At 35.6% G+C, this 17,332-nt stretch overlaps 1 protein-coding gene across 1 annotated transcript in view; it reads left to right on the forward strand.

Annotated features, from left to right (window-relative positions):
- The first annotated feature begins 8,243 nt into the window (after positions 1–8,243).
- The window catches only part of ctxnd1 (cortexin domain containing 1), a 35,679-nt gene continuing 26,590 nt past the window's right edge, over positions 8,244–17,332 (forward strand). The window contains exon 1 of the mRNA XM_084352816.1: positions 8,244–8,476. The gene's annotated coding sequence lies outside the window, so the exon portion shown is untranslated. The remainder of the gene's footprint in view (positions 8,477–17,332) is intronic.

Consider the following 17,332-nt stretch of genomic DNA (forward strand, 5'->3'; position numbering starts at 1 on the left):
ACCGCGAGATTTTAGGGTTGCTTGAATAAATTAATGTTATACAGTGTGACTGGTGCAGTGATGGATGTAATGTAGTAAATGTGTGAACGTTAGGATGCCGGAGTGGTCCGACTGAGGCTGCTTGTTTGTGCAGTTGTTTGTGTTGACATATTTTCACTTTCAAATATGGTGTGTGGACTATATTCATACCGACTGCTCCTCCTCCTGCTACTGAAGCTGCCCTGCTGTGGATCATACCCCTACCTGCTGGTGATGAGCTGCTGGAGTAGAGTTCATTAACCCCTTGCTCAAGGGAGCATCAGTAGCAGAATCATCCTACATAAATAAATGACAGTAATTAAGTAGGTCTACATGTTGCAATATGTCTCATAAAAGTGTAAGTCATTTTAATACAAACCTTCTGTGTAAAGTAGTTTATAAAAGTGTCCATCACTGGTAAAGGTCCTGCATTGAAATATGAGTTAACTCATGACGTTTAATCAGCAAAATGCACTAAAAGAATCAAAAGTAGTCATTATAATGGCCTCAGTCAGTTATATATTATTATATATCATATATTAGTATATATAATATATATTAGTTTCATAATGATACGGTAATAAATGCATTACCAGGTATGCAATATCTCACTGCTGTTGGCTATAGGTCTACTGCTGGGGTTTAATCCATTACAATGCATCATATTTTATTGGATCATCATATGTTTGTTTCTGTGGCCCACTATAGCGGCCTCCAGAAGAATTTAAAAGCAAAAAAGCATCACTGATAAACACAGTTGACACTTGGCCTGAACATTTTCTGGGCAGTATTAGTGAAATATCCGTTGACAATTAATAAAGTAATCACAACTTACAAACTCTCTATAAAGGGTTACAAAATGGTTCCACAATTTAATATTTAGTTCTAAATATACATGAATTTTTCTACATGAAAAGAACACCAATACCAAGCAGAAGAAAACCTGGTGTATAGAGTTTGCAGTGGCATTTTCAGCTGGATTTGTTGATATGTTTATATAATAAATAACTCTGTATAATAGTATATAACTGTATGATAATATATGACTCTGTATCATAACATATAACTGTATAATAATATATGGCTCTGTAAAATAGTATATTTAACTGTATGATAATATATGACTGTATAATAATATATACCTGTATAATAATATATGGCTCTATATAATAATATATAACTGTATGATGATATATAACTGTGTATAATAATGTATAACTGTATAATAATATACGGCTCTGTATAATAATATATTACTGTATGATAATAAATGACTGTGTATAATAATATATAACTATGATTATATATAACTTCATGATAATATATGACTTTGTATAATAATATATAACTGTATGGTAATATATGACTTTGTATAATAATATATAACTGTGATAATATATGACTCTGTATGATAATATCTGACTCAGTATAATACTATATAAATGTATGATAATATATAATACTATAATCTTTAACTGTATGATAATAAAAAAAAACCCTGGATGTATATATATGTTTGTGCGTGTATATATATATATATATATATATATATATATAAACTTTGTTTAATAATATATATCCCTACAGGATAATATATAACTCTGTATGATGATGTATAACTCAATAATAATACATAACTCTGTATACTACTATATAACTGTAACATAATATAATATATCATCATACAGTGTTATATATTATCATACAGAGTTATATATTATTATACAGAGTTATATATTATCATACAGAGTTAAACATCATCATACAGTTATATAATAATATAATAATAATATATGACTCTGTTAAATAATATATAACTGTCTAATATGTATAACTGCATAATAATATATGACTCTGTATAATATATATAACTGTATAATGATATATAACTGTAAAATAATATATGACTCTGTATAATCATATATAATTCTGTATAATAATATATAACTGTGTATAATTATATATGACTGTATAATAATAGATGACTGTATAATAAAACATAACTCTGTATAATACTATATGACTCTGTATAATAATGGATAACTCTGTATAATAATAGGTAACTCTGTATGATAATATATTACTCTGTATTATACTATATAACTGTATGGTAATATATAACACTACAATCTATAACTCTGTATGCTAATATATAACTGGTTGTTAATATATAACTTTGTATAATAATATATAGGCCTGTGGGATAACATATAACTCTGTATGTTAATATATAACTCTTTATAATGATGTATTACTCTGTTTGATGATATATAACTCTGTATGATGATGTATAACTTTATAATATATAACTCTGTATGATAATATATATCGTCATACAGTTATATAACTCTGTAAGATAATATATGACTCTGTTAAATAATATTTAACTCTGAATGATGATTTATAACTCTGTATGATAATATATATCATCATACAGAGTTATATATTATCATACAGAGTTATACATCATCATAGTTATATAACTCTGTAAGATAATATATGACTCTGTTAAATCATATATAACTGTATAATAATATACTGTTTGACTCTGTATAATAATATATAATTCTGTATAATAATATGAATGATTAATAATCAATAACTCTAACAACATTTAACTGTATAGTAATATATGACTCTGTATAATAATATATAACTGTTAAATAATAGATGACTGTATAATAATAGATGACTGTATAATAATATATAACTGTGTATAATAATATTTGACTGTATAATAATAGATGGATCTGTATTATAATGTATAACTCTGTATGATAATATATAACTGTATAATAGTATATAACTGCATACAAATATATGACTCTGTATGATAATATAACTCTGTATAATAATAAATAACTGTAAAATAATAGGGATAGCGTAATATATAACTCTGTGTGTTAATATATCTCTGTATGGTAATATACAACTCTGTATAAATGTATAACTCTATGATGATGTATAACTCTGTAAGATAATATATGATTCTGTATAATCATGATAATATATAACATTGTATAATAATATATAATTGTATAATAATATATCACTCTCCATAATAATATATAACATTGTATAATAATATATAATTGTATAATAATATATCACTCTCCATAATAATATATAACTCTGTATAATAATATATAACTGTATAATAATATATGACTGTATAATAACAGATGACTCTGTATAATAATATATAACTCTGTATAATAATATGTAACTCTGGATGATGATGTATAACTCTATGATAATATATAACTCTGTCAATTAATATATCTCTGTATGATAATATATAACTATGTTAAATAATCTATAACTCTGTATGATAATCTATAACTCTGCAAAATAATAAATAACAATGTAAAATAATATATGATTCTGTATAATAATATATAACTGTATAATAATATATTACTCTCCATAATAATATATAACTCTGCATACTAATATATAACTGTATAATAATATATGACTGTATAATAATATATAACTCTGTATAATAATATGTAACTCTGTATAATAATATATAACTGTAAAATAATATATAACTGTATGACAATATATAACACTGTAAAATAATTTAAAACTGTATGATAATATATAACACTATGATATATAATTCTGTATAATAATATATAACTGTATGATAATATATAACACTATAATATATAACTCTGCATAATGATATATAACTGTATGATAATCCATAACTCTGTATAATAACATATAACTGCATGGTAGTATATAACTCTGTGTGTTAATATATCTCTGTATGGTAATATATTACTCTGTATAATAACAGATGACTCTGTATAATAATATATAACTATGTATAATAATATATAACTCTGTATGATAATCTAACTTTTAAATAATATATAACTTTATGATAATATATAACACTATAATATATTACTCTGTATGATAATATATAACTCTGAAAAATAATATGTAACTGTATGATAATATATAACACTATAGTATATAACTCTGTATAATAATATATAACTGTATGATAATATATAACACTATAATATATAACTGTATGATAATATATAACCTTGTATAATAATATAATAACTGCATGGTAATATATGACTCTGTGTGTTAAATATCTCTGTATGGTAATATATAACTGTATAATAATAGATGACTGTATAATAATATAAAACTCTGTGCAATAATATGTAACTCTGGATGATAATATATAACTGTATAATTATATATAACTGTATGGTAATATATAACTCTGTATGATAATATATAACTCTGTATAATAATATATAACTGTATCATGTTATATGACTGAATAATTATACATGACTCTGTATAATAATATATAACTCTGGATGATAATATGTGATTCTGTATAATAATATATAACTGTATGATAATAAATAACACTATAATATATAGCTCTATTTGATAATATATAACTCTGTATAATAATATATAACTTAATCGTAATATATAACTCTGTATAATAATATATAACTTTATGGTAATATATAACTCTGTACGTTAATATATCTCTATGATTATATATAACTCTGTATAATAATATATAACTGTATGATAATATATAACTGTATAATAATATGTAAGTCTGTATAACTATGTATGATAATATATAACTCTATAATAACGTATAACTCTGTATAATAATATATGACTGATTAATAATAAACGAAATGGTAATATTCCATCCATCCATTATCTGAAACCACTTATTCTTTTCAGGGTCACGGGGGGGCTGGAACCGATTCCAGCTGACATTGGGCGAGTGGAGGGGTACACCCTGGATAATTCGCCAGTTCATCACAGGGCTAACACATTTTCAATTGAATTAGCAACAACTAGAGAACATGTAGTAAGTGTGGAGCTTTTGGGGCCCCTGAAGTAACCAACATGTCAGCAAACTGTATCTTACATGCAGCAGATGTAGAGTTGTGCTTAATTTTAAGGTCAATATTCATTTTAGCTCTCTTTTGGTCTACACCAAGTTTTATTTTAAATCTGTTATTTTATTGTCAACAGATTCCATAAAAAATACCCTCACCAACAACGTGTTAGTCCGCCCAGTACTTTCAGATTTCCCCTACCTATCTTTGGCTCTCAGCTCAAAGTCCATTGGTTCCTCCTGAAGAAACAAGTCTTTGACAAGAGGTGTTGGACAAAATATTGTAATGACAATGTATCCTGTCGCTTCCTCAAGCAAGACAATTATCGATACGCTGGAGCCAAATGTCAATCTCTTTCAGGCACTCTGAACAGACTCGCTAGTCACTGCTAGTCACCACCTTCTAAGTCCTTATGATGTAAACTTCTGTAAACTTATTGATAAAAATTTAGTGAGCCGTAGTTGTTTCCTTCTTATAAACTGTTCTGCTTACTGACAGTTTGGCCTTTTGTCAGTTGAAATGATGGCACATGGACAAGTTGCAGTAAGTGTGTGTGATAAATAGGCACTCGGCTGAGACACTTTTTATACATTGTTTCATCTCAGAACATGTAAAATTCTGGGAAACTGACTCCACAATGCAGGGAATAAATACATAGTTCCTGCACATTGCCTTTTTAGTAGTATTTTGTATTCTTCAGTTAGACAGATAGTGTGATGTATTCACTAACTTGCTGCTGCCACTAACTTGATGCTGTCTATTAATGCACAACTCAACCTACCTCAATGCTACTTTGCACCTCATGTAAATATTGTAAATATCTTTTTTAGTTTATTTAGTCTATTTTATTCTATCTGACTTGTTTGTGTCTGTATACAGTAACTAACGTGCTGACTGTGTACTTAAAGTGTAACTCTCGCCAAAATGCAACCTAGGCTTTTTTTGTGAATGTCCCTGAGTCAAACCTTTGTGTAAAAGCATAATTACAACGAAAAAGACACTTTTAAGATTTACCGTAGTTTCGTTTTCGGGTCAAAATCATTTTCAATTGCATGCTTGGGGCAACATTAGCATCAAAATCGCTATTTTTAAAACACTAAGAAGACTCGACACAACATGAAATTTTGCTCGTAGTATCACCAGGGACTTTACACATGAACACGAGCATTGAGAACATTGTTTGTGTACACAGAGTTTAAAAAGAAGGTTTTTGAACAACTCATGTTAGCAGTAGCAGTAGCCTGCCTGCCAGTCGAGAAGAGTCGATCCCTGAGTGTGACGCTTTAGGAGCTTTCCACCTTTACTCTCCTCCACGTTACACACATGCAGACATGCTCTGATGACAGTGTATATTCAAAATTCTTGATAAACTTCACTAAAGCTGATAAGGACAATGCTCATTGTCACTACTGCAACAAGTCTTCTGCATGTGCAGGTGGAAACACGAGAAATCGTTTCCAAGATCTAACTAAGGTGCTTCACTTGCATACAGGCGGAGAAATGCCAGGACTGTTGAGCTCGTAGGTCATTCCTCATTTCCTCATCCACCTCGGGTGTGTCACATCGTTAACTAGGGATGCACGATATGAATTTTTTAGCTGATACCGATAATTACCTGTTCTCATGCCCATACCGATAACCAATCATAATTTTACATTTTTGTATTTTAAAAATAAGTTCAGTACCTGTAGTGTATGCACCCCTGAGAGTAAAAAGGCTAAGATGTAGTAGGCAAAGATGGATGATTTATTATTCATAGCTCTAATAAAATGTATTATGTTAAACACATAGACTTTTTCCCTCCTTTCTGAACACTTGGGAACACAAGTTACGATTGTGTTGTCTTCTTCTGAACTTGAAAAACAATGCCCACTCCAGCGACGACATTTGTGTCTTGTCTACATTGCGTGGCTCTACACAGTTGCAGCAGCTCTAGACTTGTTAAGATAACTAAAGCAGTTTGGCTTTGTATTATCGGTTCTGTTTATTGGCTATAATGTCAATATAAGCCGATAACTGATAATGTCAATTTTCCATTAACGGGACGATAATTTATTGGGCTGATATATATTGTGCATCTATCATTAACTATACAAACATGAGTTAACAATTAAGTGTAACCATTAGTCCACTGCTTGTTTAGCCTTAAGATATGGTTCATACATTCAGGCAGAAATAGATATTTAGAAATTCCCTGTTCCAGTTTTAGAGTGCTCGAAGCATCCTCTGTATGGAGGATATTTTCGAATTTCATTATTTAAATTCTAAATCAAAATAGAAAACTAAAAGTAAAATAAATAGAATACATGTATTACATGTCAAACCATACTACAAGACATGTTATACATGTATGTAAAGTAAAATTATTTTACTACACAACCAGATATAATCAGGTCATAGGTCAAGTTAAATCTAAAAAGTCAATGTCACTTACACAAAATAATCAGTAGATCTCATTACTTTTTAAGCTACAGTTGTCATGATTATGAGTAAAATCAATTTTAAAAAAGAAATCTCTGAATGTAAGATAAGACAATAAGATAAGATAAGACACAATTACCTATAAGTACCTTTATTGATCTCCCATAGGAGAAATTCAATCTGGCACAGCAGCAAAAGGGAGTGCAGTGTAAAAACAAAATTGTACAGAATTAGGAGTGTGAGGTAGGAGTTGACTAAGAGAAATATACAATAGAATAAAATAAGTATATACTCAAATAAATAGATAAAGTACAATAGAGTAGAAATGCTAAATACACTAGATGGATCTGTATACATATTCCTGTACAGTTCTCATTAATGTGTAAAACATACTGTGTATTTGTTGTGCAGTCTGATGGCTGATGGTAAGAAGAGTGTAACTTCACATTAATGTAATAACAACTGAGCTCATTGCTGTCCATTTAAATCTAATCTGTTCTTTGGGGGGGCAGTATTGGACTGGAAAGGGGGTTGAGAACCACTGATATAGTGTATAGGCAGACTTCTCCTTTAATGAAGCTTTAACCTTTACTCTAATTAAACCTAACCTTCATTCTAATCTTAACCCTAAATTGAGAGTATCATTTCAATTACCACCTCATAGAAGTCAAGATGAACCACATGGGGCTACTTATCTCTCTATTCTATTGACATTTAATTTTGTACAAGAACAAGGCAACACACGTTTCACTGAGGTATTTCACAGCCCCGGCTGGATGCCCGACACACTTGCTGCATCTTTCTTGTGACCACAAACAGGCAGCTGCACACACAGAGTGAGAGTAGAGCAGGAGCAGGGATGTGTGCGGCACTCTGCTCTGCTCGCTTTGTGGGGCTCAGTATGCAGAGAGGGGATGCAGCAGCCACTAGTGACTCTTTTCCCCCCACGCTTCATCCATCTGCCCCTTTCCTCACATCTGCCCTCCCTCCAGCCAGCCTTCCCATTAACTTGCCACCCTCCCTCGACTCCTCACCTGCCTCCCTCTCCTCGCTCTCTTTCGAAGCGGTCCCTCAGTGCAGACCGGGAGCCGTCCTACCTTCAGCAGCCGTGCAGGATGTGAGGGAAGCAGGTAAGAAGCCCTCAGATTCTTCTCTCTCTGCCTCGCTGGCTCTCTTTCCTTCTCTGCACTGCACAGGCAACAGTTCTCCGTCTGTCTGTGCATGGTGTGATACAGGATGTGCTGGATGATTACAGTCACTGATGTTCTTAAGTGTCTGTGTGAGGATTTTCTAGCAGATATCTTAGCCGCTTTCACAAGTGTGTATAATGTTCGGATAGAAGTGTTTTTACATTCTTAGATTTTTGCAGTTTTGTGGAATCAAAAGTAGAACTACAAGTAAATTTCCTATTCTGTTGAAATCCGGATTGGATCAGCAAAATGTTGATGGGGGGGGAGATGCTTGATTCAGAGTGGTATCTTCAGGCAACTTTCTGCTGATTGCTCAGTGCCACTGGGACATCAGAAATACATTACTGTATATTCTCAACCTGGAAAACCTGGAGTGTTCAGCTTGAGTGAAAACAACGAATATGTGTTAAATGTTATACATTTAGTTACAGCAAATGGTCATTTTCATTATTATTATAAAAATTACATTTGTCATTGCCTTCAAAAATGACCCGTCATTGTTATTTTTATTACTATTATTATTATAATTATTATTATAACTATTATTATTAGCAGTAGCAGTAGTAGTAGCAGTAGTTGTAGTAGGAGTAGTACCAGTAGCAGTAGTAGTAGTAGTAGTAGCAGTAGTGGTAGCAGTAGCAGTAGCAGTAGCAGTAGTAGCAGTAGTAGTGATAGTAGTAGTGGTATATTTGCTCATCTGGTGGCAGTGGGACAAACTGTCACCGTGTCACTGACATATTTGGCATTCATCTGGAGGCTGGTTTGTGTCCACCATCCATTCCCCTTTGAGCCCGGGTTTGGTCTCCGAAAAATCTGAGGCTTTAACCATTGAATGCTCCACCAGCTACCCCTTCTGTCTGCTGTTTGGTGCTAGGCAGCTTGTTTGTTGGAGCTTTTTCAGTGAAAACAGCTGCCTGTTACTGTTGTAAACAAGGTTTGATGACAGCACTGAGACTGGACCAATCAGCCAGGTAATAGTTCTCTGCAGATTCATCACTGCAAACATCTCCTCTCTGCTGCCACAGAGCCATAAGATCATTTGATCCTACCAATAGACATACGTTTTGCTTCTACTTATCATTCTGAAATAAATCCTGATTGCAAAGAGTAATGGCTGTAGAAAAATGATACCATCCATCTATCCACGTTCCTCATAAATCTCACTTTCAATACTCTTATCGGCCTCCCCATTGTGTGACGTACGTTGCTTAGTTAAAATAACTAGCCGCTGACTTTTGGTTTCACACTGGACATAAGCTTGTTTATCCCAACCATCTACCCCAACCCTCTCCTTATGCGGACTTCATTGTCCTTCATTTAACTGCACCTGACTTCCTCCTTTGCTGCTGTAATAATTTCTATGGCCATTAGATGTCACTGCCTCACAACAAACATCACTATGGATCATAATTACCTGCTGTCACGGTCGACTTACTGTGATGTCTTTCTGATGAGGGCAGCATGAGGCAGAAACTGACTGTTTTACCCCTTAGCAGGAACTGAGACCAAAACAGCCCTGTTCTAATGATGCAGGAGACTGTGTTGGTGTTTGGCATGTTGTTTCCTGATGAGACATTGACATATGATCCAGGAAGTCCAGTCAGAGCAAAAGATGCCTTGTCAGATGCAAAACACTGAACAACAGTTTGTAATGTGCAAACAAAGTTGTACGATTCTTGAAAATGATCATAGAAGCAACTGTTTTGTCTTTGGTTAGAAATGTGTGCTTACATGTGATTGGCCCATGCAGCACTTTGCCAGATGAAGTCACCTTGCAGCAAAAGTTTAAACTTTTTTGCCAGACGACATTGCTTCAGTGTTCCCAGCCCCACTCCGTCACTGGACTGCCTCCATTCAAATGAATAAGAACACTGTGTTTTTTCACGTTGGGAAAAGTTCTGACCCCTGGGAATTTGCTACATTCATGTTACTAGTATGGACATGGCCTGGAGATTTTCAATATAATGCAGAGCAGAGCTGAACCTGACTTACATTCTACAAGACAGCTTGAATAAAAAGATGACTGAAGCCACTGTAACAGTGGCAGCCCATTTTGAATGACAGGGCTTGAATACAACAGTTTTATCATTGCTGTGTCTGCACTTTAGTTTTCCTCTCTCTGTTTCATTTAAAGCTTTTATAAAGGGAACATGCTGGCTTTAGCAGGAGGTTAGAGAAGTGGATAGAGACTGAGAGTGAGGACCAATAGTTTTCTGTTATCTGCTCCTATCCTAGCAGTTCAGTACTATCCCATTTGATTTTAGTTCATAATGATGAATGCACTGGTTCAGGGGAAGTCCAACCCTGACCTCAAACAGGACATTCGAAACAGACTGTCTTTTCTAGTTTGTGTTTGGTACAAAGATAAAGCACGTACCAACAGTGAAAGTCATCATTCAGCGCTGCCAAGAGATGTTAGGTTTGATATAAATACCCTATTCTTTTTAAATGTCATTAAAGTTAAACTACCTTTTGTTAAGCCACACTAACAACCCGTAGAGGTGGCGATGTTCATTAAATCCCAGAATCCTTCAGTAGACATCAGGATCAGTTCACTGGTCATGGGCAATTCTGTCTGTTATGTCTTTATGGCTGTGGAGGAGCTGTGTCAAGTGTGAGAATATAACTTGGATGTCATAGTGATGTCATCAAGGGTACCTTAGTATAGCCTTGGAGAATCTATTAAGGTTTATAACAGAAAGCCTTAAGACACACTGGGTATGTGGCGTTAAAAATACTGTACATGAGGGTCAACAGAAAAGAGTTCCATGATGATGTAGGATTCAGTGTTTTTGGAGCTTGGCCCATGTTAGGTTCTCTGTGCCTGCTGCTTTGAATTGGCCATTCTTTTTGTCTCCTGTGAGTCCCCCAACTTTATGCAGGGTAGATACAATACTAAATCACCACAGTTCTCTTTAGCCACATTATGACTCGTACCCTTTAAATTAATCTGATGCCCTGATTTAGTATGTCCGTCTTGTTGCCAACCTCTTCGTCTCCGGTGGATGAGGGATCCCCAGGGGAGCAGCAGAAGACTGGGAGAGAGGGTGGACGACGCCACCATCTTCCTCCTACACAGAGCTCTCTCTCTCTCTCTCCTGGAAAAGCCTGGGAGCACTGCGAGAATCATGTTTTTTTTTTCTCCAGTCCAATTCTCCAGTGCTTTCAATACCATACAGCCTGTGCTTCTGAGGGACAAGTTGGAGCACTCAGGATGGGACCACCACCTATCATCCTGGATCCTGGACTACCTCACCAGCCGACCACACTATGTGAGGGCCCGAGACTTTGAGTCAGACATGGTTGTCTGCAACCATGGTTGTCCCCCCCTTACTCTAAGACTACCTGGGTTTTCACCTGAACAATAAACTGGACTGGACAGACAACTCTAATACACTTTACAAGAAAGGTGAACGCAGATTCTACCTGCTGAGGACACTCATGTCCCTTGGAGCGCAGGGGGCCGTTTTGACTTGGTTGGGGCATCAGCCATTTTTTATGGAGTGGTCAGAGAGGCACAGTCATAGAAACGGCACCCAACCTATGCAGGACACTCTGGGAGCACTGGAGAGCTCCTACAGCGACAGGATGCTTCACCCTCAGACTGTACAACCAGCACTGCTCCGGGTAGACCACACACACACACACACACACACACACACACACACACACACACACACACACACACACACCAAAATCGACTTCAAACTGTGCAAACTCATTATCCAAAAATGCAATTTCTGCATTTCAGTGTTCAATGGTGTGAATATTTTAGGAGTTTTGTTTCTTATTTATATTGTTTCTACTGCTATTTTACTTTTAATTTCTATATATATTTTTTTTTTTACATATTTTTTACTCCTGTTTTAATTGATGCTTTCTATTTTTGCTATACCCTTTGCTGCTGTAAGAATGTAAACTTCCCTGTTGTAGGACTAATAAAGGATTATCTTATCTTGTATACATCCAGAACTATGCTATGTTCATCTATGTTTGTTTCAGAAGATCTTTGTCATCATCTAAGTTTTATTCTCCAGGTACAGAATCAACAAAGAGTCTCACCTTAGTGCACTTTGTCTTCTCTGAGTTTCTCACAGTGCAATCTTATCTGAAACAGTAGGGAAATCGTGTTAAAAACATGAATTACATGGTTTCCCTGATTATCAGCTTTAGAATTTACCCATATTTTTGTGGAAGTGTATGTCTGCATAGAAAGACTGTAAGCCGTTCCAGAGGCCAACCTTAGCCTTCAATTCCACTGAAATATTACACTTCATCACATTCACAATTTCAACCAATAAATTGCTGAAACAATAAAAGTCTTAATATCTTGGTTGAGGGAGTTGGCACAGAGACAGATGAGGCCTATGCAGTAAAGTATGGTGTGGAGAAAATACTACAAAAAACACTCCACCATCTATCATGATGTCAGCAGAGGTAAAATGTTGAACCTGTTTTATTGAATCCAGTGTAAAAGGCAGTGGTTAGAAATACCATCACTGTGAGCTTCTAGTGGTGGAAATGTAGAATGAGGTATTAAATAAACTACAAATATGAACCTTTCCAACTCTGACATGGATTGAGTATGTAGCAGGATATTCATCATGTTTGTTGACACAGGACTAGATGTTACAGCTGCTGTTGCTCGAACTGGGATCTGATCCATTTAGTGCTCGATGTTTGATATGATGGATGTGGTGCCGTTTGATTAACATGCTGTGATAAACTGTCATTTGTCACTATTTCAATGTTCACTTGAAAAGGGTACAGTCAGCATTCATTCCCATGTCAAATGTCTGCAGTACCATTTTTACACCAAAATTAGCATGTATATGTGGGGTTAATTAAATGTGGGTAAAGCTGCTTGCCTCTGTTTTTTTTCCTGGTGTGTCATAATCCACATCACAACTGCACCAGGAAAGGGAACAGTAGAAAGCAGCAGATCAAACACCTCATATACTGCATCTAGGAGACATTAAAACTAGTACTCACTCATAAGCCGTTTTCAGACATAGATTCTGCAACAGCACCACAATGAAGGCTCGCCTGTACACCTCCTTTGTTTTTTTTTGTTTTTTTTTGAGTGTTTCCAACTAAATCAACAGGCAAGGGAACAAACCAGGAATGACACAGAAAAATCCAGAAAGACACAACGGAGAGATGAAACCGGGAGATACAGGAACAGAACAGAACGGGAAACTGAACAGATTAACTCACAAAGACAGTAGGGAGCACAGGGACTATATACAAATGGGCTGAATCACTAATAGCACAGGTGAACAAAGAAAAAAGAACACAAAGGGAGGAAATGGAAAGCAAAACAGGATACATAAAGATAGAACTCCAAAATAAAACAGGAAATAACAAAACCACAACTAAAACCATGACACATATAGGTTGCTGAAGACACTACCTTCTACTACTTTACTGTTGCTTGGTCTTTAACATTGCTTTGTGGGTTGTAGTGCAGGAAATTTCTCATTTTTAGTGATATCCAGTGAAGGATCTCTTTAGTTGTCAGACTTTGAATGCCACATCGTTTTTTCGAGGGCTGATGATTGAAGTAGCTGAGCAGTGAGACGTCATGCTTCTTTCTCATCTCTGTTGAGTGTTGGACATGCGCAGTACTTATCAAGCAACTGGCCGTAAAAAATTACTTATTTGTATCTTTCATTTCAGCCTTTCAAGCTCAGTGCAACTGAACAATGGTCAAGTGCTGCTTGAGAGGGGACAAACAGAAATGTATCTTGTGCCAACTTCCTTAACTTCAACGCACATCATAGCATGTTGCCAGAAAATGGGCAAAAATGTGCGCGTCCTACCATTAAAGTCAATCATAGCTGGGGCTGAAACACAGTGACAATGAGTGTGTTGAAGATTAGGATGTTGGTGTGTAACCTTTCAATCCGTGTCTGTTCAAGCAGCGCTTAAACGTCAAGAAAGACTAAAGTAAAAGAAATAAAGCAGTACCCACCATAATATTGGCATTGACCTCTATGCTGCTTCCTACCGTTCCCTGTTTTTTGGTGCATTAGTGACGTTAAATGTGACACACTAGAAAAATAACAGGAAGGCAATGTCACTTACTGGAAATGGGACAGAAGTTAATTGCCTATTTTTACACTGGAAAAAATGTCACTTCAAAAATATATAAATAAAACAAAAATGAATGATAAGCTATTTGTAGTTTGTAGTAAGTAAAATATCTAAATATCTAAATAAGTGAAAATAGCATTGTCAACAATTAGACAAATATACTTGGTAAGATTTACACTTTTTGCAGTGCAATGGGTCCACTCGCATTCAAAAAACATTAATATACACGCTAATTTTGGTGTAAAAACTGCATGAAACAGACTGCCTCCGAGGTAGATATCGTAGTAGTAATACTACAAATACCATAGTTGCCATAGTGTTGGTGCTTGTGGTGAGGCGTCAGTGACTTTCACAACATGTTGAGCGGCTATCTGCTGGGGTCAGGGAGATTTGTTTGCCTGTGGTGAGGAGGGATGTCCAGGGTCATCAGTGATGATAGTGGGAGTTGAGAGAACTGCTGGCAGACACGCAGTGCCACTCCATCAGGATCAGTGGCCTATTTAGAAATGATTGCCCTCATCCATACAGCTTTTAGAGTTCCTGCAAGACACAGACCAAGTGATATTTACTGCGAATGTGAATACACAACACAGCATGTGGTCAGGTCAAGTTTACCTCAAGATCCCTAAATGACTGTGTTATGCAAGGAGAGAAAACAACAACATTTTCAAGCAGTAAATCAAACTTTCACTGTATTTCTTCAAATTTGAATTGTAAATTCTTCTGTTTCACATACTTTGTTTCACTGAACTGCACCTGTGTAGAGGTTAGAGCGTTGAAGCAGCCATGGCTGGATGACACATTGTATGAACGAGTTACTTTTCAACATAGCCCTACATTTAGAGGCACTATTTACGTGATGTGGAGACCCTCAGAGCTCAACTAAAATCTTGCAGCAATATTTTCATTTTAAATCCAATGTGTTTCAAGTTTCTGTCTGGTATTTCTAAATATCTGTCTGTCCCTTCTGGCTGTCCTGATGACAGTTTAAGACCAGATTGACCTCAATATTTCATGACTCAGCACAATGTGTTAACAGAGCACAGCAGGGCCCTGCCTTCTTCTTCTTCTCTTCTTCTTCTTCTTCCTCTTCTTCTTCTTCTCTTCTTCTTCTTCTTCTGCTTCTTCTTCTTTTTTTGTTGTTCTTCTCTTCTTCTTCTCTTCTTCTTCTTCTTCTTTTTTTGTTGTTCTTCTTTTCTTCTTCTTCTTCTTCTTCTAATTCTTCTCTTGTTGTTGTTGTTCTTGTTCTTCCTTTTCTTGTTCTGTTTTTTCTTCTCTTCTTTTTCTCTATGAGGGATAATGTTAAACAAGGTGTCCAGTATCCATGGAGTCACTTTATTCCTGTACATTCTTGTAGATATATCACATGTACAAAGCGTCACTGTAATATGTTAGTTAACATTGATCACTGATGATGCACAATGAGACTATCAATACCAGGTCCAGACATACACTCCACTGTTTGTTCTTTTTGGCAGCCAACAAATGTTGTTGTCAAATGTATTGAAAGTGATGTTGGTGCTGCTGAGTCTTCATGTCTCCAAAGATGGACCCAGTTCTGAACTGGGACACTAAAAAGCTAAAGGCTGTTTAAAACCATCTAATGTAATGAAGATACTGTGTTTCTAACCTGGGCATGCTGCTCAGCTGACGAAGACACTTGAAACCACATTCTAAAGTGATACTTTTAAAGTTTGTGTCCTTGTATGGATAATCAGAGTATAACTGTAACTTTTGTACACAAACAAAGTCATTATTACAACAGTCCAATCAAGATGTGATTCCATTTTCACCCCATTCACTATTTTATTATTTCATAAAGCTCTTACTGTAAAAGAATGCTACAAGAGAGCTCCTCTGCAGTGTCGAGGTGAACTGATGCAGTACGTCACAGCCACTGGTCGCTGCTCCACCCCACTCCGTGTGTGTGTGTGTGTGTGTGTCACTGGATGAGTCATTCTGACAGATCAAAGCTTAGTGACGAATTCACTGACGTCCATCATGTGTGACAGTATTTCAGGGGCTAGGGTAAGCAAAGCTACCAAAATAACTGCTTAATTAGCTGCTTCCTGTCTGGAGAGAGCGCTCCTGACATACGCACTATTAACCACCTCACAGATTATTGATCTCAGGACTTTGGTTTTCTTTTGTGAGTTATTCTTTTAACAGACTTAGCTTAGCCTCGACCAGCTATCTAATGGAGCTGTTCCTGTGCTTAAGCATCATCATTGTCATGTCTTGCTTTCTTAGTTGGCAGTTTGAAAACATACCACAAACTCTAACATTTCAATTTCAGTCTGACTGATACTGGTCTGAGTGCGGCACAGTGACAGAACAGCAGCGTGTCTTAGTATCAATTCCTCAAAACAGTCAGTTTTGACTGTTGGTTTCACACAGGAAACAAACCCTGGTCTCCAGGTGAAAGTCCTGTGTGTGACCTACCTGTCCAGCCTCCCTGCACACACTGTCCTTCTCTCATAAAGTTTGTCCTTTGCTCCCATAGTTATGACTCTGTGCTGGGACTGCACCTTCATACGCTACGTGTACTTTTCATGGCAAGTCACAGTGTGACACTGACACAGTATCCACTAGTGGATCAGAGGGTCTATTACACCTCCTGGTGTCATACTGGACTGCTCAATGGCCTGGCTGTGGTCTCTCTCTTCTCTCTGTCTGTCTCTCTCTCTCTCTCTCTTCCTG

The sequence above is a fragment of the Pagrus pagrus genome (assembly GCF_965226575.1).
Source record: "Pagrus pagrus genome assembly, chromosome: 1".
NCBI lineage: Eukaryota > Metazoa > Chordata > Actinopteri > Spariformes > Sparidae > Pagrus > Pagrus pagrus.